At 40.4% G+C, this 23,552-nt stretch overlaps 1 pseudogene; it reads right to left on the bottom strand.

Moving 5' to 3' along the window:
• Nucleotides 1–22,982: 22,982 nt before the first annotated feature.
• LOC142433292 (ferritin heavy chain pseudogene) lies at nt 22,983–23,552 on the bottom strand (annotated as a pseudogene).

Here is a 23,552-nt window from a genome sequence, read left to right as displayed (position 1 = left end):
TCAGATAGCATAATGCTTAGACAGGCAGTCTTTATAGGTAAAGCTGATTTTAAGCAGGATTTGGGGGATGTGTCTGGGTTCAAGGGAAACAGATTTTAATATTGTTCCAGATTGCTGAGTATTCTTGTTTGATACAACACCCAAATTTTACAAATCTTACTTTCTTCAAGATTAGTAAAAATGAAGATTCACACTACATAAATAAAGAAGTTCAAGAGACCTTTTAGTCCACTGAACTCAAAATTTACATTTACGCTTATCATATTCATTTTTACCATTTCTGACAAGAATAACCAAAGACAACAATCAAAGAAAAGAACGGAAACTTTAACTTCCCAAATTCTTTCCAGAAAACAATCGAATAAACTGCATGGCCATATCCCACCTCTGGCAAGCCAAACAAAACTACCACAAAGCAGAGGTCAAACAAACATTCAAGCATTCATTCTCCTTCTTCATGATTTGTTTATTTGGTAGCGCACCCTGGTACAATAATGTGTTAGGCTGGGTTAACTAGAGAAACAAATCCAAGAACATTCATATATGTGTAAGAAAGAGCTTTATATCAAGAAGTCATTGTATATCAGGAAATCATCCTATCCCATTCTAGATCAAATCCACACATCCTTTACTAGCCCATCAGTCTGGCACTAAATCCCTCTAGTCCATAAATCCCTCTTCAGACTCATGCAGCCATATGCAGTGTTGAAGAATGCAGGAAGATCATAGGCCAGTGGGTGCAAAGTCCTGTGGCTCTAAAAGCAGTGGATACATCTCAGAGTGACTCATCAATGGAAAAGTGAAGGCAGATGGAGAGGGGAGTTTCCCTAGACTTTCCCTATGAGAAGGCCCGACCCACAAAGAGTTCCCATCAAGCTGTGCTTGATTAATGAGCTAGACTATACTCCTACACTCCTGTATCTTGAAATTCACATGCAATTATATAACTACCACAGATTATAATTCAAGGTCTTCTTACCTAAATCAAGAATAATAATGTCAAGCAAAATTTACTGGACTGGAAAATATATCAAAATTTTCTGAAGTAAAATTACTCAATGTGTAACATATCCACCACTTGTCTGTCTGTTTCTCATACTGTGGTGGTTGAACTCATACACTCACCAAATGGGAACAAGCTCCAGCAGAGATTATAGACTAGAAACAGAGTGTGAAGAAGGAGGAGGCTGTCTACTTCAGAGGAATCAGCCACTGGAAATCTTATGGAGAGCTTCAAAACATTATCAGATATTGCAAATCTCATAAACAGTGGTAGAGCATTGTCAGATAACCTGCCTGAAGGTGAACCCCTCACTCAAATATGAGCAACAGCAGTATTCTCATAGTAAAGTGGAACATAATGAAGTAGATACAGTCAAACTTTCAGCAGTAAATCCTTTGAGAACTTGATATGATGATAGGAAAAGACTCAAAATCAGAAGAAATAGCTGCAAATGGTGATGAATAATTGGAACTGAAAGATATCAATCTATGAAAATTGGAAGTCGCCAAAAGTGAAGTTGAATGAATAAAGACATACATCCTTGACATTAGTGGGTTGAAATGGACTAGTATTTACCATTTTGAATCAGAAAATCATATGGTGTATTGTGTTTGGAAGGACAGATTCAAGAGGAATGGCGTTGCATTCATCGTTAAGAAGAGCATGCCAACATCTATCCTGAAGTACAATACTATCTGTGATAATATCGATCCAAATACAAGGAAATCCAGTCAATGTTATGATAGTTCAAATCTCTGCAACAACCAGGAAACCTAGTGATACCACAGTCTTCAGTCTGAAATTGATCAAACATGCAATCAAATGCATTGATAATTACTGGTGATTGCAATGAAAAGTTGGAAACAAACAGGAAGGAACCATAGCTGGAAAGCATAGCCTTGATTATAAACCGACATGGAGATCGCATGATTGAATAATGCAAGACCAACACCTTCATTGCAAATACTTAAAAAAAAATAAAACAACAGATCACTATACATGTAGAGTGGAATACACAGAAATCAAATTGATTACATCTGAGAGAAGGGGTGATGGAGAATCTCACTTTTAGCAATTGAACTGAGAATGGGATAGACTGCTGAACCAACTATCAGTTGCTCATAGCTTGTGTTAGTCCAGGTCGACTAGAGAAACAAATCAAGGGAGACTAAAATGTGTATAAGAGAGAACTTTATATAAAAGAGTAATTGTATATTAAGAAAACATCCCAATCCAGTTTAAGTTTAAAAGTCTGATATTAGCCCATATATCCAATACCAGTCTATAAAGTCCTCTTCAGACTCTTGAAGCCATGCAATTATGCCCAATGCAGAAAGACAACAGGCCAGTGAGTGGAAAGTCTTGTAGATTCACTGGTTGTGGAAGCATCTCAGTCCTGGCGTGGGTCTCCATGTGGCTCTTCCAGTTACAGGGGTTAGGCTTCATCACCTTGGCTCCATATGGCTTGTCAACAGGATTGTGTCATAGGGAGTTGAGCAGAGGGTGTATCTAGCCTCCAGTGAGATATTTATCTTGTTCATGCCTTCAAATGAGGTAATCAAACTGTGATCTGATTGACATGTTAGACTCCACCCTTTCGCAAGATGACAGGAGATTATGTAACTGCCCCAAATGTTAAGTTCAGGTTCAAGCTCAAGAAAATTAAAACAAGTTTATGAAAGCAAAAATATAACCTTGAATTTTGAGACCATCTCATGAACAGATTTGATACTTTGAACACTAATGACAGAGACTTCATGAGCTGTGGGATGACATCAAAAACATCATACCTGGAGAAAGCAAAAGGCATTAAAAGATAGGGAAGAAAAAGAAGATCAAAGTGGATGTCAGAAAAGACACTAAAATATGTTCTTAACTGTAGAGTAGGTAAAACAGATGGGAGGATGAAAGTCAAAGAATTCAACAGGAAATTTCAAAGGTCATCTTGGGAAGACAAAACCAAACATTATAACAAAATGTTCAAAGACCAAGAGTTAGAAAATAAAAAAGGAGAACATGTTCAGCACAACTTAGATGTAAAGAACTCAAGAAAGATTTCATGCCTCAAGTTGCAATATTGAAAGTTCTTATGGGCAAAATATTCAATTATTAAGGAAGCATGAAAAGATGACAGAAAAAACACACATTCACTATACCACAAATAAATAATCAACATTCATACATTTCAAGAGGTAACATATGACCAAGAGTAAAATGTACTTATGAAAAATGCCAAAGCCACACTGAAGTCAGTAGACAAAAACAAGACTCCAGGACTTGATTGAATATCAATAGAAATGTTCCAACAAGTTGATGAAGCACTAGAAGCAATCAGTTATCTATGCCAGGAAAATTGGAAGACAGCTACTTGACCAACTGACTGGGAGAGATGGATATTTGTACTTATTCCAAAGAAAGGTGACTCAACACAAGTATATATAATATAGAACAATATCATTAATATCACATGAAAACAAAATTTTGCTGAAGATCATACAACAAAGGTTGCAGCAGTACATAGACAAGAAGCTGCCATATATTCAGGCCAGATTCAGAAGAAGACATGGAATAAGAGATATAATTATTGATGTCAGCTGGACCTTGGATGAAAGCAGAGAATGTCAGAAAGATGGTTATTTGTGTTTCTCTGAGTAGGCAAAACACATGTGGACAGAACAAGGGAATACTTCATGGTTTAAAATCAGGAAAGGTGTTTATCTGGGTTGTATCATCTCACCATACTTACTGTGTATGCTGAGCATGGAATTGAAGCCTCCCCAGAGGCATTCATAGCAACCCAATTGGAAAGTAAAACTGAGCCACAGATTTTCTGAGGTGGCAAATCTTAATGAGAGCAGATAGACTACCTGGGAAGGCAAAATATTCTGGCACCCAAATAAGTGAATGAGAGTAAAAAGCGAGTGTCTGAAGTACTTAGATAAGCAAGATTAACTGCTTGAACCATCTTCTCAAATGTTCTTTGAAATTACGTGCACATTTATATAGATATATGAAACAAAACACAGATGCTCATCTTTCTCTAAGTTACTTTCATAAAATGAAACACTTTGGACTCTTCAAAAACGTGTATGCTGAGCACATATTCAAATAAGCTGGCCTCCATGAAGATGAATGTGGCATCAGGATTGTAGGAGTATTTATTAATGATCTTTTATATGCAGGTGACACACCATTTCTTGCTGAATGTGAGGAAGTCTTGAGGCACTTGCTGGCGAAAATCAAAGATCACAACCTTCAAGTGATTACAGCTCAATGTAAAGAAAACAAAAATCCTCATAACTGGACAAGTAGGTTGCATCATGATTAACAAAGAAAAGATTGAACTTGCCAAGGATTTTATCTTGCCTGGATCCACAATCAATGCTCATGGAGGCAGCAGTCAAGAGATCAAATTGCATTAGGTAATTCTTCTGCACAAGACCCCTTAAAGGTGCTGATAAACAAGGATGTCACTTTGTGGACTAAGATGCACCTGGAGCATGGCATGGTATTTTCAATCGCTTCATATGCATGTGAAATTTGGACAGTAAATAAGAAAGAACAAATACTTTTGAATTGTGATGCTGGTGGAGAATATTTAAAGCCCCATAGGCTTCCCAAAGAACAAGCAAGTCTGTCTTGGGAGAAGCAGAGCCAGAAGGCTTCTTTGAAGGCAGGATGACAAGGTTTCTTCTCACGTCCTTTGGACATGAGATCAGCAGAGACTGGGCCCAGAAAAAGGACCTCTTGCTTGGCAAAGTAGAAGGCCAGTGAGAGAGGGGAACCCCCTTGAGGAGATTGCAGCAGTGGGCTAAACATAAGAACAAGTGTGAAGATGACACAGGACAAGTTTCACATATGGCAAGTTGGAACATACTCAATGGGCACCTAAGAACAACAACTTGTGAAGTATGACCTAATGTTTGATTTTTCAAAGCCATCGTGTTAAGGGTATATTTTCACTACAGGCTCTGAATTAACCTGGCACAATTTAGAACTCAAATGCTACTTCCAGCGTTTTCTGATTATAATTTGGGGATTTTCCAAAAAGGAATTAGGTGTTTTTGATAAGGTGCACAAGATGAAGAATGTGCCTGTGGTAGTTATCTAATTGTTTGTCAATTTGAGAGGATTAAGAGTGGAAAGGTGGAGTTTAGCCTGTCAATCAAGTCATAACCAATGAGGCCTCTGTGTGGGCAAGGACTTCTCCTGAGGATTCTGGGCACACCTTCATTCCTCCTTGTGGGCAGGAGACACACACACACTCTCTCTCTGATCATGCCTTGTGAGACTTCCCTGGAAAGAAAACAAATGGAGATAAGCTGATGGAGCCAGACCTCTTGAGCCAGAGAAACTATGTGGAGACCCCTTCCAGCGCTGAGATGCTTACAATGTCACTGGCCTGTCATCTTTCTGCATTCTGCGTCATTGGGTGTGTTTCATAAGTGTAAAGAGAACTTTATAGATTGGTATAGGACATATGGACTAATATCAGACCTATGGGCTTGGTCTGGACTGGGCTGGGATATTTTCCTAATGTATAATTACTCTATATAAAGCTCTTTCTTATACACATGTGTCTATGAATTTTTCTCTACTCTATCCAGATTAACACAGTGCCAAATGAAAGTCCTTGAGATTCATCAACTAAATCCTCAAAGATATGAAATAAAAAATGACCACATCAACAATTATATTAGGTGACTTCACTATGCCACTCTGAAAGACAGATGAACAGAATAAAGAAATGGAAGATCTGAGCAACACAATGAAAGAACTTGACCCCTAATGTTTACAGAGCTTACCAACCAATAGAGAAAAAAATAATCATGCTTCTACAATGTATAAGGTTCATATTCCAAAAAAAGACCACATGCTGGGCCAGTAAGCAAGCCTGAGAAAATTCAAACACATAAAGATTTTTCAAACCATCTTCTCTGAGCAGAGTGTGTCCAAAAACTGGAAATGAACAATTGAAACAATAGAAAGATGTGCCCCCCGCCCCAAAACGGAAAAAGCTACCCTAGGCAGAGCTTTCATAGTAGGCATTTTTCCCACTAGGTGAGCATTGAGAAATTTTCTCTGAGTTGGTGCATCCAGTGGTGTCACCTGGGAAAGTTCTCTCTGGTCATGGTGAATTTTTTCATAAAAGTAGTTTCACTGGAACCTCATATTTTATAATGGCCCATTTAAGAGATGAGCGTGCAGCTCTGTAATTTAGTTTCCTGCTCTGGAAAAATGCTTCAGAAACTGTTGTGATGGTGAACACAGCCTAAAAGCACAGCCTGTGTGGAAAACTCAAGTGTACAAGTGGTTTTCTCATTTTAAAAAAAGGTGAGATGTTGATTGTTGACGAACGTAGTTCGAGACGTCAATCAACTTCACAAATGTATGAAAATGTCAACAACATTTGTGCACTTGGGCTTAAACCGTTGCTTAAACCAAGCACAAACCATTGAAGAAATGGGGGAGTTATCTGAACAGTCTTGGAGCTCCTATTAGCGAATTTCAATGAATGATTTGGGAATGAGAAGGGTTGCTGTGAAATTTGGGAATATGAAAGGGTTGCCTGGTGTCTGAATGACCAGGAAAAGGCAGGACAAGTGGAAACATGCTGTGCTTTGAAAAAACAGCTTTGAAGCAACCCAGAGTTTATTTCCTAAGGTCATTGCTGGTGAGGAGACATGGTGCCATTCTTATTACCCCAAAGCAAACATCATTCAAGCCAGTGGAAGACATCATTGACACTCACCCCTAAAATAACTCAAGTGAAATAAAAGATCCAGGGTTTGCTCATTAGGGTTTTTTTTAATGTGAATAGGAATAGTGCATTTGGATTTCATTCCACCAGGTCAGACTTTTAATTAAGGTTTATATTTAGAGGTTCTGAAATGATTGTGTAAGAGTGTGTGGCAAAAGAGACCTGATTTGTGAAAGACACAGACTGTTTTTGCCACTATGACAAGGTACCTGCTCATGCAGCCATCTCAGTGTCCCTCTTTCTGGCAAAAGACAGAATGCTGCTCTCATCCCATGCAGCTTACACACCTGATCTAGCTTAGTGTGACTTCTTTGGGTTTCCTTGAATACAGAGAGACATGAAAGGATAGTGATTTGATGACATAGAAGAGGTGCAGGAAAAAATGAGGGAGGTGCTGTCAGTCATACAAGTAGTTGAGATTGAAAAATGTTTCCAAGATTGGAATCATAGATTTGACAAATGTAGTAAGTGTAAAGGAGCATTGTTTGAGGGTGATAAGGTTGTTTTTTTATTTTAAAAACTACATAGCTTTGGGGGAAATTTCTGGTTTTCTTTGGGTACTCCCTTGTGAAAACAAAGATGAATACTTGGAGTCTCAAGAATGCTTCCCAAATAAGGGATGAAATTAGGAAGTTCCTAGAAACAAATGAGAATGATAAAACAACATACCAAATGGGACACAGCTAAAGCAGTTATCGGAGATCACTTTTTAGAAATCAACGCACACATGAAAAAAGAGGAGCGAGTTGAGTTCAACACCTTAACACAACACATCCAACAACTAGAACAGAGTGAACATCATAAACCACCCAACAGTAAAATAAAAGATATCATAAAAATTAGGTGGAGGGAGGGAAATGGGGAACCAATTACAAGGATCTATGTGTGACCTCCTCCCTGGGTGAGGCGAGATGTCGGACAGGGCAAGATATGACAAAATAATAATTTATAAGTTATCAAGGGTTCATGAAGGATTGGGGAGCGGAGAGGGAGGGGAAAAATGAGGAGCTGATGCCAGGAGCTTGGGTGGAAAGCAAATGTTTTGAGAATGATGAGGGCGATGAATGTACAAATGTGCTTTACAAAATTGATGTATGTATGGATTGTGATAAGAGTTGTATGAGCCCCTAATAAAATGATTATAAAAAATTAGAGCAGAATTAAAAGAAATGGACAACAGAAAAACAGTTGAGAAAAATCAACAAAGTAAAAAGTTGGTTCTTTGAAAGGATCAATACAGTCGAGAAACTGCTAGCAAACTTAACAAAGGATAAGAAAGAGCAGATGACAATATCTAGAATTAGGGATGAGACTAGAGGAGCCACAACAGACCAAACTAAATAAAAAGATTAAGAACACAGTATTATGAAAGACAGTATTCAAACAAATTCAATAATCTGGACAGCATGGACAAATAACATGGACAAAAACATCCCCCTGTTGAGCGCTTTTGACGAGCCAGTCAGGGTGCAGTGTAGCAACGATGAAATATACAATTTTCCTCTAGTTCTTGAATTCTTCCTCCCCCCTCCCCCCACTATCATGATCCCAATTCTACCTTATCTATCCGGCTGGACCGGAGGATGTGCACTGGCACAGATAAGAACTGGAAATACAGGGAATCCAAGACAGATGAACCCCTCAGGACCAGTGATGAGAGTGGCAATATCAGTAGGATGGAGGGACGGTGAAGAAGAAAGAGGGAACAGATTACAAGGTCTATATATAACCTCCTCCCTGGAGGATGAACAGCAGAGAAGTGGGTGAGGGAGACATAGAACAGTGTAAGATATGACAAAATAATAATAATTCATAAATCATCAAGGGTTCAGGGGGGAGGGGGAAGCAGAGAGGGAGGGGGGAAAATGAGGAGCTGATACCAAGGGCTCAAGTAGAAAGCAGGTGTTTTGAGAATGATGGTGGCAACATAAGTATGAATGTGCTGGACGCAATTGATGTATGTATGGATTGTGATAAGAGTTGTTTGAGCTCCTAATAAAATGATTTAAAAAGAAGAAGAAGAAATAGACTTGGTCATCAAGAAACTGCCAACTATAAAAAAGTGCAAGTCTAGATTTCACGAAAGAATTCTACCAACTACTCAGAGAAGAACTAACACCAATCGTACACAAACTCTTCCAGCAATAAGAAAGGGACAATAAACTCCAAAACTCATCCTATGATAGGAGCATAATCTTGACACCAAAAACAGGCAAAGACCCCACCAGGATACAGAACTACAGACCAACATCCCTCATGAACATAGATGCAAACATTCTCAACTAAATATTGGCCAATAGAATCCAACAACATGTCAAAAAAAACATAATGTTTAAGTGAGATTCATATCAGGGATGCAAGGATGGTTCAACATTCAAAAAACCATTAAGGTCATCCACCACATTAACAAGAAAAAGGATAAGAACCATATGATCATAGAAATTGATGCAGAAAAAGCATTGGACAACATCCAACACCCATGCCTAAAAATAGCTCTCAAGAGAATAGATTAGAAGGGAAAATCCTAAACACAATAAATGCAATATATATTAGAAACCAATAGCCAATACTACAATCAATGATGAAAAGCTGAAAACATTTCCACTTATTAAGGTAACTTCACAAAAATGTCCTTTTTCACAACTCTTATTCAACATTATGCTGAAGTCTGAGTCAGTACAGTAAGACAATAGCAAGAAATCAAAGGAGTACAATTGGGCAAAGAAGAACTAAAACTTTCTCTATTTGCAAATGATCTAATTTTATATATTGAGAATCCTAAGGTGTCTACAATAAAATTGTTGGAAACAATAAAGGAGTATAGTAGAGTACCAGGGGGAAAATTAATTGTAAAAGACTTTACAAAAAATTATGGAACATTACTACAAGAAACCAAAATATAACTACACCAATGGAGGAACATACCATGTTCATGGATCAGAAGACTCAATAATGTGAAAAGGTCAACACTAAAAAAAATCTACAAATTCAGTGCAATCCTAATAGAAATTCCAGCATCATTCTTTAAAGAAATGGACAAACTAATGGCCAAGTTCATATGGAGAAGGAAGAAGAACAAAATATGTGGTCTTGTACTACCTGACCTCAAAACCTACTATATAACAACTGCTTTACAAAACAGCCTGGTAGGTATTGGTATAATAATAGACACCCGGATCAATGTACCACAACAGAAAACCCAGATATAAAGAAAACTGCATATAGACATTTGATTTTTGACAAAGGTCCCAAAAGCATTAAATGGGAAACAGATACCCTCTTCAATATATGGTGCTGGAAAAACTGGATATCCACATGCAGAGAATGGAACTAGATCCATATGTCACCCATGAACCAAATTAAACTCAAGGTGGATCAAAGATCTAAATGCAAATCCCAAAGCTATCAGAATCATCAATGAGAAATTTGGGACAAATCTATGTGCCCTAGTACAGGGAATACATAGGCTACCAGATATAACAAATGAAGTACACTATGTGGAAGATAAAAATCAGTGAGTGGGACCTATTAAAAATAAAACACTTGTATACATCGACACTGAACTATAACACTAAAGCGAGAGCCCATAAATTAGGAAAAGATATTTAGTAACAACATAACAAACAAAGGACCAATGACTAAAATCTAAAGTATATTACAAATCCACAATAAGAACACTAGCAAGTCTCTGAGAAACTGGGCAAAGGACCTGAGAGATGATTCACAGAGGCTGACACTGGAATCACTATTAAAAAGATGAGGAAATGCTCCTGGTCACTAGCCATCCAGGACATGCAAGTCAAAACAATCATGAGATACCATCTAACACCCATAACCGTAGACCAATGTAAGAAAACTGAGAACAACAAATCCTGGAGAGGGTGTGGTGAGATTGAAACACTTATTTACTATTAGTGTGCTTGTAAATACGTACAACCACTGTGAAAAGCTATATGGTAATTCAAAAAACATGGCAATTGAAATACCACATGACCCAGCAATACTATTACTGGGCATATACCCCAAAGAGAGAAAAACCGATGTATGCTCCCCAATGTTCATTTCAGCACAGTTCACAATAGCAAGAAGTTGGAAAAGACCTAAATTTCCATTAGTAGATGATTGGATTACAATTTTTTAAAAAAACAAAACCAAAGAAACCTCTATTATATATACAATGGAATAATACACATCCCTTAAAAATAGTCATGAAACTATGAAACACATCATGAAGGTGGGGGGATGTGGAAGATATTATGCTGAGTGAAGTTAGTCAATCACAAAAGGACATTCTGCATGAGTCCACAAAATGGGCACTAGATCAGGGTTGCTGGGCATCCAGTGTGCCACTCGAGGCCAGACAGCCTGGTAGAGAGCCATCACCTCTAGGTAAATATTTTGAAGGTCGCTTTTCCAGAGGTCAGCTCAAATTTGCTGATCAAATGGTAAAGGTAGGGTAAGGAGATATGGTCTACTGAGTGTCTGTCCTGGAAAGCGATGATGAGGTTCCCACCACCACCACTACCACACAGACAGGTAGACAACACTATCAGAATATGAGGGATATTGATGAGAAAAAGAAGTCAGGAGAGGGGAGAGGAAGCAAACATGTCCAGGGGAACGCAAATACATGTCTGTTGTTAGAAAAAGTGGGAGGACCAACTTCTAGTTGGGGGGAAGAATGACTGAAGATGCTTGGGGAACCCTAGAGGTGGGGGGGGGGGGCAGTGTCCCTGCTGGTATACATTGGAAGGGCCACATTGACCAGGGCTTCTGGATGCATCCTGGAGACCCAGGCCAGACACCATGATATGCTAGGACACTGAGTCCTGGATCATCAAGGTGCAAGCTATGCTCCTGAAGCTGCGTCAGTGAGCGCCTATACAGAAACTGCACTAGTTGAAGTGGACTCTACTTCAGACACACTTGTAAGCAGAGGACTTAAGTCAGAAAATACATGGTGTCTGAGGAAGCAGAAGAGACCTGTACTATGTTGAACTGTTCGGCAGACAAAATGGTCTTGCTACTTCAATGCCCTATATGCTATATTAAGTTATGTGTTATTCTGTCAAACCTGTGAATGACATTCTCAGTAATAATTATTGTAAAATTTCCATGACAAGCTGCATTGTTTGTGGAAATAGCATCCTGCCATGAAAGGAATGATTCTGTACAAGTGAATCATATAATCCCAATTCAAAGGAGGGATTAGTATCAAAGCCTAAATTGTGAGAATCTAGTTTTCAGAGGTTATGGATGACAGCGGGAGGCCATGATACATTTGGGGAAACTACATAGGAAATAAGACTCCAGTGTTCCTCTATCCATAATAGAGAGATGGGAGGAAAGTGGTTACTAAACAGGGTGCATTGAAGAGATGAGAATAGATCAAAGGGATAAACCTGACCCGAATGACAGAGACCATGTCAATTGATCCCCTTCTCTGATCCATGCTGGACCTGATCTGGTTTTCAACATTTTATGTGTTATTTTTCTTCTATATTTGTTTGTTTGTTTGTTCTTATTGTGGTTTATCTCAGATGCGTTATGTCAATGGGGGCCACCCTAGAATTTTTGTTATACATTTTTCTGGTTGTTGGATGTGAAATTCAGGATTGATGAATTTAGAGGAACAACAAGTAGAATAAGGCTTTGGGGTGCCAGGTGGTGAGGCAGTACAATAGTGGAATAGGGTAGGGGGATGGGTAAAAGAGAGACAATGTCAAGGAGTCAAAGAAGGAAAACAATGTTTGGAAATAGATTGTGGTAACAATTTAACAACATTTCTTGATATGATTGAACTATGGAATGATGGTATATAATTAACTCCCATTTTAAAAAAATGTTTAAAATGGAATAATATATAGTCCGTAAAACCCTTCATGCTAAATAAGTATCTACTTTTAAAATAGCTCTATGAAACAAAATTAACTAACAAGGAATTAAACTATGAATGTATTCATGAAGCAAAAGTGCAACAAATGCCTGTACTGCTTGCAGGACAGTGATTTATGTCATGTGGCTCTGCTAGCCATGGTCTCTATTACTTCCACCATTCATATGCGTCTGCATATGAATGGGGGAAGAGACACTGATAAGATCCATTTGTGAGTGCTTGTTAATGGGATTTATTCTGATTGCCTTCGTGCTGCCCCCAAAAGGAGCCAACCCAGAAACAGCACTACCAGCAAGAGTCACGAGTGGAGTCCATCATTTGGGCTCTGAGATCGAGGAGAGAGCTGTGACAGCAGAGGAATGGCAGAGCAACAGCCGCAGCAGGATCTAACCCTGAGACAGAGTGATGGGCTTCCCCACCCACAGAGCAAGTGAAGCTTAATGCTGTGGGCCAGGAGGCTGGCATGTGGAGCACTTATTTGGGGGAGCTGGGCTTGCTGACCCTCAGAGCTGGCTCTGAGTACCTTTGGGTTGAGGCTTCCAGCCAACTGACATGCCCTTTTGGCATTTATTAGCAGCCCTGAGAGAACTTGGTAACATGTCCTGACTGAATAACTTTGGTCTGCGCATTCTCACTTGAATTGTAGCCTGATAACTTCCATAATAAACCCCATAATCATGATTATTATGATGAATTATAGAACCTAGCTAGAAACATGTAGAGTGCTGTGTGAGCAAGAGCACTGCCTTTTGTACTTAGTTGTTTCAACCACAAGAACAGCAAACCTAAGTAGGGGCAAGTTTAAGAGAAACGTAATAATTTCTAAGCAGTTGCCATCTTCTCATTGCTTTTAATGATGAAATGTACCTGTTCTCTCCTTTATCATACCAGATCTGGGTGACCAGAGGACAGGGAAATTAAAAGAAAGGTGTTGTTAAAAGAGTTGAGTTGAAAGAATGAAACAGGGCAACATGAAGAGACTAGAAAGACTGCATAGATTTGCTTTGAAGAGACTTAGAAATTGATGGTCTCTCATTTTGCCACCCCATGTACCCCCTAGTCCCAGTTCTTCTGTTACCACAACAGCCTGACCTTGAAGTGTTTCATCAACCAATCTTTTATTATCTGTGGGTCTTCATGCTGACTTTGACTAATGGATACCATTAAGAGCTTAGAGGGCAAGAGGACAGAAAGGGTTTATATTTCTAAGGGTCTATCTCCCAAGAGACTTGAGGTTGGCAGTGACTACATTTACCACAGCTTAAGACCACAGCTTCACTTGGGTGGGCTTCTACTACAATTCCAGCATGAACTGGGTCCCAGGGAACTCTCTGCTTGACCCTTCAATGTTAGTGATAGAATAATTGATACTTAGAATTGCTGGCAGCAGAGTACTTTATCCCTTGGTTTCCTTTATGTACATGACATTCAGTCACCTCATTCAAGCCTGCCATCTTTTTTTTTTTAAACAGGATCTGGAAATGATACTTTGGTAGTGAGAAATGGGAGAAATTTTAAGAGAGCTATACAGGGTATCAATAGATTGATGGTTCAAGACATGGGAAGAGAAGATTCTGAGGTTTTTTTGTTGTTTTTTTTTTTACAGTATAGAGTGAGTATAAGATCCCTCTTTCTGATCCACATGTGACCTCCTCCCTGGGAAATGGACGGCAGAGAAGAGGGGGAAGGGAGACTCCGGATAGGGCAAGATATGACAAAATAACAATATGTGGATTATCAAGGGCTCATGAGGGAGGAGGGAGGGGGAGCGGGGAGGGAGAGGAAAAAAAAAGAGGACCTGATGCAGAGGGCTTAAGTGGAGAGCAAATGCTTTGAGAGTGATTAGGGCAAAGAATGTTCGGATGTGCTTTATACAATTGATGTATGTATATGTGTGGATTGTGATAAGAGTTGTATGAGCCCCTAATAAAATGTAAAAAAAGAAAAACTCCCTCTTTCTTTGTTAAGAATAACAAATTCTTAAATTGTATATTTTGGGTCTGCGTTGGTGTTTCTTTGCATGCATATACAAAATAGGACAGGCACATGAATTTTCTTGGACTTACATAATCATATAGGATTATGCAAATTGATTGGTGGCACAGTGGTTACAGCAAAATGCACTCAGGTGCTAACAGAACAGTTGGTGCTACACACCCACTGCTTGCTTCATGGGCGAAAGTTGTGGGAGTCTGCTGTCATGAAGACTATAGACTCGGAACGCTATAGAGCAATTCTATTCTGCCCCATGACATGGTTATGAGTTGGAATGGACTCAGCTGCAACAAGCCTTTTGGAAAATTTAAATCCATCTAGATCTGATTAAATGGAATCAGGAATGCCTGAATGCAGTGTTGCTGCTATGTTTCTACAGACTTTCAATGAGTCACCATGGTGGAAAATTAAATTTTATTGTCAGGTTAATGATTTTAACAAAACATTACCTTTGTTTCTTGAACAGAATCTGGAGAAATAGTAGTTATTTGTTCAGAATTCAATAACGCCATTCCAGATATTAGTTTACATTTTCAGCATTCTTCAAAGAAAAATGAACAAAAAACAAGTGATTCCTATCTATTCATTATTATATCACTCTGTGGAGCAGAGAGTTAAGATCTCAACTTTTTATGGCACCAGAATCTGTGACTTTCCTGCAGCAAATCAGACAGGTTGAGTTGCCAGCCAGGCAACGACCAATGCAGTGAGCATGGTATTCATGTGAGCAAGGTAGTTTGTTGCCTTCTGCGTATTTTGTGATGCAAACACTGCAGGATTTGATTGCATCATGTTCAGTAAAGCGTCATATTTCCAAGTTGTCAGTCTAATCTTTAGTGAGTCCTCTAGGTTATTGCTCTTGTTATTGCAGAACAAAATGATCCACATTAGAGAAGGGCCAAAGGACCCCATGTTGTCCTTCTTGACTGAACTCTGATAATGGCCCTGATGATACACTTCCTTCATTACTGTTTTCAAATAGCACTGAACTGATCTCTGAAATTTCAGTACTAGAGCTAGAGCTACACATTGTACCAGAACTGTAACTGGAGTTTGAGCTGGGAATTAATATTTGTGTTCCTGTTGAAGATAAGATTGGTATCTGATCCAGAAGAGCAACTATGATTGGAATCACCACTGCTCTCATTCTGTTTCCTATTTTCACTTGAAGCTGAGTTACTAGGCTCTAATATAGGCTTAATGTACACCAAATCACCAGGCTCTAAAAAAATCACCACAAATGAAGTAACTAGGCCCTAAATTAGACAGACTGTGCATCATGTAGCTAGGCTCTAAAATAGGTACACTGTGCTTCAAGTTGCTGGATTCATCAAATACTGTCACGATCTGTGAGAATGTGCTCTGCATTGCACCAGATCCTATATCACTTAAGCCAGTATTTTAAACTCAACAAGTGGACCTTCTCATGTTACTGACATAAGTTATAAAACCTGGATCTTCAGACTGTGGAAACACTTGCCTTAATCTCCCTCCCCCATCTTCATGAGTGATGAGGTTCACAGATGTCTGAGGTATTATTGGAGCTCCGCTCACTACGCTGCCTCCTTCTCACTGTTCTTTAAGCTGAATTTTTGGTACTTACAGATCTAAGAGTCTGGTTGTGTTTCTCTGTTCCAGTACCCAAGGTTCTTCATTGATGATTGTCCCTGAAGAAATTTCTCCTTGCGCGGCATCCCTGGATCCAGAAGTTGTAAGTAGAGCTCTATTTTGTAACTCAGTTCCATATTTTGGCTCTCTCAGTGTTTCCTGATGCTGGGTTCTAGAAATAACCTGTTTCCTTGAATGAAGGATGCTCAAAAGTCTGATGGAAAGAAACATAAGATCTTTTTGACACTACACTCACTGGATTCAGAAGTGGTGAGCCACTGGCAACTCTCAAACTGGCTCTCTGAAGGTCTGGACTAATGCTTTTTGATCTTTAGCCTCTGCTAGGTTGGACTTATGTGAATTTTGAACATTGTTCTGAAGAGTTGCTGGTATAGTTAAAGTTTATCGTGCCAACCTGGCCGTTAAACACTTGTGGGGTTAATTGAAGGGCTGAGGGATAAATGGCTCCTTGAGCCTCACCTTTTGAATTCTTGGGTCTCTTGTTTGTCGGACCAGGGTGTAGCTGCCTTAGCCAGTCCCTGCTTCAACTGACAAGGCTCACTTCCTGCAAGACATCCCAAGGATAAGCCACCTGGACCTACCCCGCTGCAGCCCTGGGTGCTGGAGCAGCCGTGTAGAGACCCCTGCCAGTGTTGAGATACACATTCACTGACTGGGCTTTCCTTCTGCAGTCTGCATCATTGCATGTGTTTTGTGAGATGGAGGAGGACTTTGTGGACTGGTGTTGGGCATATGGGTTAGTGTTGGACTTGTGGGCTTGGGCAGCACTGGGTTGGGATGTTTTCTTGATGCTCATTTAACCTTTCTATAAAACTCTCTCTTATACATGAGTTTCTGTGGATTTTTTTTCTCTAAAGTACCAGACTAACACATTATGGTACTGGGCTAACACATTATGGTACTGGAGAAACAAATCATAAGATGGAGAGTAGATGTTTGTTTGACCTCTCCCTCATGTTTTTTTCTTATTTGTCTATCCAAAGGTCGGATAAAGCCGCACTGTTTACTTGGTGGATTTCTGGAGAAGATAGGGAAATATGAAAATAGAAAGCTTATAAGCCTAAATACAATCCCTCTTCTGATCCATAATGACCCTATAGGCCAGATTATAACTGTGCCATAGGATTTCCAAGGCTGTAAATCTCTGCAGGTGCAGACTGACGCATCCTGCTCTGGTGGACCAGCTGGTAGGTGCAAACTGCTGAGCTTTTGCTTAGCAGCTGAGCCCTTTAACCACTGTGGTAGCAGACCTCCTGATAATACAGAAGGTTGTATTGAAATTATAAGATTATTGCCAATATACAAACTACGTTTATAAGTTTGAAAGTACTTGAGTACCCCTTATTGAACTGAACCGTCAGGGAATTGTAGGTCAGTTCAAAAGAACAGACTGAACCTAGCACCAAACATAAAGGCATGCTCCAAACTGCATTTTTAAAGTAGCCTCTTAGTTACAGAGTAAAAGTGTCCGCTTCACACTGGGAGGGAAACAACAGCCTGAAAGTTGTCCCCTGCTGTGGAGGCCTTGTAGTGACAACCCAAATGCCTGTGAACATTGCCTAATGCCTTTCAGGGCGGGGGAAGCAAATTCCTCCCCCCTTGCAAACCACTTGGATTATGCAATCTTTCTCTTTGCTGGTGAGGAAGCCACATTTCTATAAAGATGCAGTAATTCAGGAAGTAGGAGAAACTTCCAGTGCAGGTAGGACACCACTCAAGGTATAGGGTGTGATAGGAATTATAGTTTCTTCTGTCCCGATTAAAGCCTGAATGGAATGGAAAAAGAAATGCCCGCATTGATATTTTCATCAAGTGTTAATATCAGTTTTCTTTTAATGACCACTTACTTCAAACATATTCCATTTTGACATAAATTTATGGATGTTTGTTATCCATTTTACAACCCCCCCAAATATACTTTAATAGTACCCCGAGTCTTGTGGTGGTGGGGTGTGTGTCGCTCTTTAGTGTCTCCCAGTCATTACAGTAACTCTCATCAACCTGTAATCCTCTTCACTCAGGTTATTCACAAATCAGTGGAAAGGTTTTTTTGACAACTAAGTGCTCCATCTGACTAATAAGTCATACTATTGTGAAATACTAAAGTCGCTTTGCCTTTTTTGCACTCTGCATTTGTTTTGGTGTTGGGACCTGACTTCGGGGGGCAGTCCTGCCACAAACCCTAAGGAATTGTTGGCTAGGCAACCATTATGAGCTACCCCACCCCACCTAGTCGCACACAAACTCACACCTCCCGATTGGTATCAAGTATGGAGTAGAGTCAAGCTAGGTCACATTTCCTGCAGGGCCAGGCACATGATGAGCATTTATTGCGGCCCCAGTACTGTCTGTCCTCCCTCAATTCTCAACCACAAGAGTATATTTCCAGGAAACTTTTCAGGCTTTCATATGCTCCAATAATTCATAAGCTAAGTCAGAGAACCCCGAATGTGGACAGTAGTTTCATGCACCCATCTGCTTCCAATGCCATGCCTAAATCACTCTGGTTAAATCCCCTTATCCTCATCTTTAGGTTCCCAGGAACGTCTGTCTTTTCTCCTCATGAATTCTTTAAATCAAAGTTTCTCACTAGAAATCCCACCATTTCCCGTTTGTCTGTCTCCACTTAACTCTTAATGGCTTCATCTTGCATTCTGCAGTCCCCAGCGCTTCTTGTTACAAAAGCATTGGTGGGTTTGCTGCCAAGGCGCAGAAATTCCTTAAGGAATCCTCTACGGAGGCATCCAGTTCCATTTTTGTTCTCCTTGCTCATAAATATTGTATATATGAATCAAATGAAATGACCCAGGACATCACGGGCATTTTGAAAACAGATCCATCATAGTTATTTTGCCTCTAGTAATGAATGCCGACTTTGCTGATTGTATTCTATGTGAGTTATTGCAGCCGGGGTGGTTTATTGAAAATAAAAACCATTGAAGTGCTATCTGCAAGAAATCTCTAGGCCTTCCTGGACTCGTTATTATTGCCCATCCCACTTACCACTGGTCTTGGAAGCCTCTGTTCAGAGTGTTCACATTAAGGCACGATTTGGTGAGTGAACTTGAGAAATGCTATCCAGTTGGACTTCATAAATTCTGCCAACTTGAACTGGGCCCCTCACTCTCCTTGACGCAAGCAATAAATCAAATGTGTTTTCCTTGGAATATTCCAGGTCAGGGAAAACTTCATATAAAAAATCTCACAAATACCATCGAGTATGTAGTGGTTAGGGGCCCTGGTGGTGTAGCGGTTATGCGTAGTGTTGCGAAGTACATGGATTACAGTTCGAAACCACCAGCTTCTCAGTCCAAGAAAAACAGAGCTCTCCACTTCTGTAAACAGGTAGTTAGACATAGAAACCCATAGGGGTGTCCCTATGAGCCCACATAGACTCGAGTGCAGTGTATTTTCTTCGGGGGTGGGTGGTAAGTTGTGGTTAAGAGAGAAGGGGGGGAAGGGAGACTCCGGGATAGGGCAAGATATGACAAAATAACTATGTATAAATTACCAAGGGCACATGAGGGAGAGGGGAGCGGGGAGGGAGGTGGAAAAAATGAGGACCTGATGCAAAGGGCTTAAGTGGAGAGCAAATGCTTTGAGAATGATTGGGGCAGGGAATGTACGGATGTGCTTTATACAATTGATGTATGTATATGTATGGATTGTGATAAGAGTTGTATGAGTCCCTAATAAATTGTAAAAAAAGAAAAGAAAATGATTAGGGCAAAGAATGTACAGATGTACTTTATACAATTGATGTATGTATATGTATGGATTGTGATAAGAGTTGTACGAGCCCCTAATAAAATGTTTAAAAAAAAAGATGGATGCAGGGGGAAAAAAAAAGAGTTGGACTGTGATCTGAACGGCTAGCAGTTCGCAAACACCAGCAGCTCAGGGTAGTCCCGTACACAGTCGCAGACTCAGAAATCCACACAGAGCTAACGTGATTTGACGTCGTGCTAAGGCAATGGATTTGTTTCTTTTACATCATGCAATGGAGAGCGGCTGGTGCTATGAACTCAGTTTCGCACTGCTATTCCATCACCATTGCTGCGGGTGAAACGCATTTTCATTTGACAATGACTTACATGTGGCGATGGCATATCATGCTAATCCTTGTTCCTTAGATGGCCTTACTTTTCTCTTTCATAAAGTCCTTTCAAAATGCCACTACGGTTGTTTTTGTTCAGTATAGTATGCACAATTTGGGGGCACTTTAGCCCAATAATATTCCTCTAATTTACAAATGAAGAGAAACTGTCCTGAAGCAAAGTAACGCTGAACATTTGGTTTATATTAAGGGAGAAAACGAAATATCTTCCACTCCTACCACCACTTTCTAAACCTACATATATACATATTTAATTTTGCAGATTTATTCCACAACTTCATACATTGTCTTAAAAAACAAACAGACTGAAGAGGCTAGGAGCAGTTCACCCCCTCATCCCCTACCTTCTGAGTCAAGACCAGTTCTTACTGGTTGTTAGCTAGACCAGAGCTGCTCTCCAATCACTGGCGCGTAGGGTAGAGAGATGCATCCGGGGACTTCCAAGCAGCAAGTGGGAATGGGAGACCAAGAAAGTGACTATGAATGTGTTTCTAAATCACTGAGCACCTTTTAGCAGGTGCGGGAAACTTATGTCAAAGTGGGCACATGCTTATTTTAATAGGAAATGGACAAATGTAACTCCATGTTTACTGTTAGAAAATAAAACTTTATGCAAAATCTTGAATTTATGGGAAGGGAAGGAGGACAGGAAAGTGGATACTTATCTGTTCTTTCCCTGATCCCGTCAATACATTCACGAACTGCGGGAGGTGGGGCCTTATTGGGTTAGGTGACCCCTCTCATCACTGGAGTGGGTGGGATTGTTGATTTTGCTGTACCTTGATGTCCTTTCCCTTGTATCATTTTGTAACACAGGCTGATTCTTTTAGCCTTTCCCTCTCTTTTTCATTGGAAAATACAGTGAATATATGAACACCTGAAAAAAAAATAAACATTCGCCTCACCAACAGACATATGAAGAACTACTCATACACATTAGTCATTTAAGAGATGCAGTTAAAATCCAACATAAAGTGTCATCTCACCTCATCTGTAATAGCAAATGTCTAAAGACCAGACAATAACAACCTGCATGGTATTGAAGGTGTGCACGGTTTGAAAGCCTCATACACTGCTGGTTGGACTGAAAATGGGTGCAAGCACCCTGGGAAGCGCTATGATGCTTCCTTATAATGTTGGAAATATAAAAACCACTGACCTAGCAATTCTTCTCCTTGATATATACCCACTGAAAAAATCTGATGGAAATAGATAGATGCACACTCATGTTCATCCCAGCATTATTCACAATAGCAGAATGGTGAAACCAACCTAAACGCCATCAATGGAAAAATGGAGACGCAAGCTGTGATACACACAGAATGACATGATGGACATTACACTCTAACAATGGATCTATATTACAAATCTTAATATGGATGAACTTTCAGGACATTATGCTGACTGTACTAACACAATCACCAAAGGACAAGCAACATATGACATTTCTTAGATGGGCCTCTTTGCCATTGACCTCCATTCCATGAACCTCTCTGCTGCTACCTGGCTCTACTCACAGCCAATATTGCAGCCTTCTTAGTTTCCTCCCTGCTTTTCTGGAAGCAGCTTCGGGCTGTTACACTTCCTTTGCTGCCAGGCTCCTGTTGGACTCATCTGGTGAGTGATTCCCTGCACTAGTCAGCTGAAGTGTTGCAGCCCTTGGCCTGTATTATAGGTCTTTCAGAAGCAACCCCCGTACTCACTCTCTCCAGATCTCAGTGAAATTGGCTGCTGCTTTCAGCAAACTTCTTATCCACTTCAATGAATTATCCTCACAGCAAGACCACGTCATATATGCATGGTGATTTAGCCTGCACTTAACATGCGTTTATGTTGCATAAATAAGAATGACCCAGAGACCTTATTTCTTTAAGTTTGGTACCAAGTCACTTAATTGGATACATGGTAGCCGAGGAAGGGAAGAAAAACCAGTAACTTTGTTGCAACTGAAGCTTGCTTGTCTGGCACTCACGAGTACAGGAAAAATCAAAGTGATATTCTGCCATGTCCACTTCTGGAACCTCCCCAGTTTCTCACCCAGAACCACACAAATGGAAACAATTACATATTTTAATAAGGTAAATATTTAGGCTAAAATAAGAAATTATTTCAATGTCTCCCAATTGCATTCCCTTTCACGCTTCCATTCCCAGGCCACTATTGTCATGAATTCCAATGGATAAGTTTATACTTTTATCACACACATGCTTACTCAGTCACTCAAGGATGCCCTTGACCCCTCCCCCTACCACACTCCTACTTAGTTATAAGGGAAGATTCATTTGCGTTTGCCAGGCTTTCCTCACATACCTTTTCTCTCCCTCCATCCGGGTACATCCAAGCTGCATAAGGACAGAGCTGGCTGGCTGATGAGATTCCTGGATACCTGTATGGGGATTTTTGCATGTTATTTTTTAAGGGGTGAGTGATTCACCCACAAGAATGACACAGGAGACCTTTATTTATTTAACTCTGAAAACAAGGCACTTTATTGGAAGGAAGAGCAAAGTGGGAAGAGGAAAGAAAGAGAAGTGAACTGGTTGTAACTGCGGGACGCCTGAGTGATACCAGAACACAAGGGTCACTCTGTGCCCGTGGGGCAACTCTCGTTTTCATCGTCATCAAGAATGAGCTTTTCAAAGCGGTACTCAGCCAGGCGGAAGTCCTGGTCCCGCAGAAGGCGCAGTTGGATCAGGTGGTTGCCGAGCTCCTTGATAGTCTTGGCTTGCTGCTGCAGGAAGCGGCTCTCCAGGAAGTCACCCAGCTGCTTGTCATCCTGCTCGGTGGTGACCCAGTGCAGGTCCACGAGGTTCAGGTTGATTTTCTGCTGCAGGTTAAAGGTGTACTGCATGGCGAAAATCGGGCTGCACCAGTCGTCCACATCAGGTTTCGCGATGTCACGGAGCTCGATGCGACCCTTGCGCTGGTTCTGCAGCTGCATCAGCGACTCCACAAACTCCAGGCCCTCGTTGGACAGCTGCATAAAGTAGGCGCCGAAATTCTTCAAGGCCACGTCTTCGCGGTTGAAGTGGCAGGCCATAGATAGGTAGGTGTAAGAAGCCTGAAGCTCTAGGCTGATTTGCTGGTTGATGACAGCCTCACAATGCTTCCGGTAGTCCTGGGACGCCTCAGGTAAAGACGCCGATGCCAT

Source organism: Tenrec ecaudatus, chromosome X (assembly GCF_050624435.1).
Source record: "Tenrec ecaudatus isolate mTenEca1 chromosome X, mTenEca1.hap1, whole genome shotgun sequence".
NCBI classification, from domain to species: Eukaryota; Metazoa; Chordata; class Mammalia; order Afrosoricida; family Tenrecidae; genus Tenrec; species Tenrec ecaudatus.
This window is presented reverse-complemented; position numbering and strand designations above follow the sequence as displayed.